Genomic DNA, 3852 nt, shown 5'->3' with positions numbered 1-3852 from the left:
GTCGTTGTTACAGTGGGGTGTTATTGTTGTTACAGTGTAGTCGTTGTTACAGTGTTAGTCGTGTTTACAAGTGTTAGTTGTTGTTTACAGTGTATCGGTTTACAGTGTTTAAGTCGTTGTTACAGTGGTTGAGTCAATTGTTTCAGTGGTAGTTTGTTTACAAGGTGGTTAGTTGTTTGTTTACAGTGGAGTAGTTGTTGTTTAAGTGTTAAGTTGTGTTTTAAAACAGTGGTTAAGTTGGTTAGTGCTGGGTTAATGCTAGGTTGGACATAACCGCCTGTAAGATACCGTCCAGTAACCAGTCAGATACCATATTTGTGGCGCTGTCTTGATGCTTTAGGGAGAAAACCTGAGCCATAAAATACCGACTCAAAGGATGAGGTCAAGAAATCAGCTCTTGGCGTGCCTACATCATCCATGTAAATTTGTCCTCTGGCTCTAGGATTGTTAAGGTCACCACAGAGAACGGCTCTGGCATGAACAGGTAACATTTGGTTCGGCCGCGTCCCCCCTGCTGACTAGTGGCCTGACCATTCTCGGGTAACGAGCACTACCGCGCTCATTGAGCTACCGCTTCCCACACACTATCGCGTCCAAGGGACCTCCTTCCACCAAAGGCCAGAGACTCCTATCGAGGAGTGTTTGCTCGCCATCGCAAGTAAGTTCAAGATCACACCAAGTTGAACCTCCAGCTTCCCTAAAACCCTCCGTGGACGCCCCTAAGGCCGGTGGCTTGATTCCTGGAGTCTCCCTGTAAACTTTGGTTTCCAAGTTGTCGACAACAATTGTGTAGCTTTAGGTCAAAGCTAGGTTGCAAAATTCCAATAATTTCATAAACCCCAAATTCATTGGTATTCCAAAAATTACAGTCAAGTCTATATTCCAACACTGAGATATCTCTCAATTTGCTGATGTTCAATCACATGTTCCTTCCTGCTGCCTCCTACAACAGAAACCTGCGTCCTCCATGAGCAGCACGCTGAGACGTCTGGTGTTTGATGTTTTCCCCTGTTGAAAGAGTAACTGCAGAGATGCCATCTTACAGGAGATCCCATTTCACAGAGTTGCAAGGATTGCCACTCAAGGTAAGATCTTCATTCTCCACACGAGTACGCAAATGCCACTCAGGGTAAGACCCATTCTCACAAGATAACTCAAAGATGCACTCAAGGTAAGATCCCAATTCCTACACAAGAGTACTCCAAGATCCATAACCACTGTAAACAACATATACTAACCACTGTAAACAACATATATTAACCACTGTAAACAACATCTACTAACCACTGTAAACAATATCTACTAACCACTGTAAACAACATCTACTAACCACTGTAAACAACAACTACTAATCACTGTAAACAACAACTACCAACCACTGTAAACAAACAACTAATCACTGTAAACAACTACTAACCACTGTAAACAACAACTAATCACTGTAAACAACAACTAACCACTGTAAACAACTACTAGCCTCTGTAAACAACTACACCCCACTGTAAACAACTACACCCCACTGTAAACAACTACTAACCACTGTAAACAACTACTAATCACTGTAAACAACAACTACTAACCACTGTAAACAACAACTACTAACCACTGTAAACAACAACTATCCACTATAAACAACTATTAGTGTCACGACTTCCACCGAAGTCAGTTCCTCTCCTTGTTCGGGCGGCGTTCGGCGGTCGGCGTCACCTGTCTTCTAGCCATCATCGATCCACTTTTCATTTTCCATTTATTTCGTCTTGTTTTCCTACACACCTGGTTCTCATTTCCCTCATTAAGTGTTGTGTATTTAACCCTCTGTTCCCCCCATGTCCTTGTGTGGAATTGTTTGTTTGTAGTGCTTGTGCACATGGTTACTGGTGCGCGTCGGGTTTTGTACCCATGTTGGGTATTTCTTTATGCCGTTGGTTTTGAAATTAAACTGCTCCGGCTATTACCTAGTTCTGCTCTCCTGCGTCTGACTTCACTGCCACCAGTTACGCACCCCTTTACAATTAGAGAGAATCTCAGCACGTGAAGTACACAACCATACATCAAGAGACTGTTTGGTTCCCCCTGTGAGTCAGATGATATCCTTGAGGTCACGGTGACCCCAAAGGCAGACTGTTTGGTTCCCCCTGTGAGTCAGATGATATCCCTGAGGTCACGGTGACCCCTAAGGCAGACTGTTTGGTTCCCCCTGTGAGTCAGATAATATCCCTGAGGTCACGGTGACKRCTAAGGCAGACTGTTGTAGCAGGTATTGAGATAAATGGCGACTGTCAGCATCACTTTCTCTCTCTCTCTCCCAAAGGATTATGGGTAAATGCAATTACAGAGGTCCGTCCCATGGCGATGGTCTCCCATTGCTACAGCCTCCGTGCCAGCATGGGGAATACTACTCCTCTCCCTCAGGACAAGACAGAGCTGGGATGAAAGCAGTTTTATCTCCTTTTTCAGAGGATGATGAGTAAAAAAGACCACGCACTAAGATCCAACAGACTTTTCTCAAAATACATCAGAGAGAAGTTTGTTGTGGTGGATCCTCATTTAACTTGATTCACATGGAGAAGCAGCAGTCAATATTTACCCAGTAAAAATAACAACTCATCAACTCTGTGATTGTAGGCTGATAGATTGATTTGTCTCTCCTACTCACCGTGTCCAGGGAGGCGGAGGGCGGAGGTCAGGCAGGAAGCCCACCTCCAACAGGTGTAGCAGGAAGCTCTGGTCCTCCACGCCGTACACACGGTCCAGAAACAACACCATGGGGGCCTTGTGGTCCGGACAGAAACTAGCCGACATGTCTGGCTCTGTCACACTACCGTCTGGGGGTGGAGGAGTAGGTACAGGAGGAAGAGGGGGAGATAGAGGAGGAGGTAGAGGAGGAGGAAGAGGAGGAGATAGAGGAGGAGGTAGAGGAGGAGATAGAGGAGGAAGAAGGAGGAGGTAGAGGAGGAGATAGAGGAGGGGGTAGAGGAGGAAGAGGAGGAGGTAGAGGAGGAGATAGAGGAGGGGTAGAGGGGGAGATAGAGGAGGAGGTAGAGGAGGAGATAAGAGGAGGAGGTAGAGGAGGAGATAGAGGAGGGGGTGTAGAGGAAGAGGAGGAGGTAGAGAGGAGATAGAGGAGGGGGTAGAGGAGGAGATAGAGGAGGAATAGGAGGTGGTAGAGGAGGAAAAGGAGGAGGTAGAGGAGGAGATAGAGGATGATATAGAGGAGGTAGTGGAGGAGGTAGAGGAGGAAGAGGAGGAGGTAGAGAGGAAGATGAGGAGGTAGAAGAGGAGGAATGTAGGTAGAGGAGGAAGAGGAGGAAGAGGAGGAGGAGAAGGGGATGTAAAGGAGTTAGAGGAGGAAGAGCAAGTATAAGAGGAGGTAGAGGAGGAGGAAGAGGAGGAGGAAGATCAGGTAGAGGATGAGGAGGCAACAAAATAAACCGATTTATAGAAGTGGTGAGAGGACAGAGGAAGTTAAGTCGTTCCACTAACACAGCATGGTGTCAATGGAAGATAAGAAAGGAGAAGTGTAGAGCTCAGTAAGGTTTCACGTAGAATGAGACGTAACATAATCTACCAGGTTTAATACACCTGGGAAAGAACACGTTATCTGAAAAAACACTGAGTGTGTGGAGAGCAGACTAGGACAAGCAGAGAGAAGTCATTTGAAAAAGTTTTACAGTCTAATGAAGGATCTCTTGGGAGAATACTTCACTGTAGGAAACAGATTATAGAGGGAGAGGGGTGGCAGAAGAAGTTCACTCAATAAGAAAGATACTGTATGCTTTCTCATTAGAACTTATCATGAAGAAAATTGAAAATGGGAAAGGTTGATTGGATTTTTGCCAAAGAAGTCTATAC

The sequence above is a fragment of the Salvelinus sp. IW2-2015 genome, unplaced genomic scaffold (assembly GCF_002910315.2).
Source record: "Salvelinus sp. IW2-2015 unplaced genomic scaffold, ASM291031v2 Un_scaffold5283, whole genome shotgun sequence".
In the NCBI taxonomy this organism is placed as follows: domain Eukaryota; kingdom Metazoa; phylum Chordata; class Actinopteri; order Salmoniformes; family Salmonidae; genus Salvelinus; species Salvelinus sp. IW2-2015.
This window is presented reverse-complemented; position numbering follows the sequence as displayed.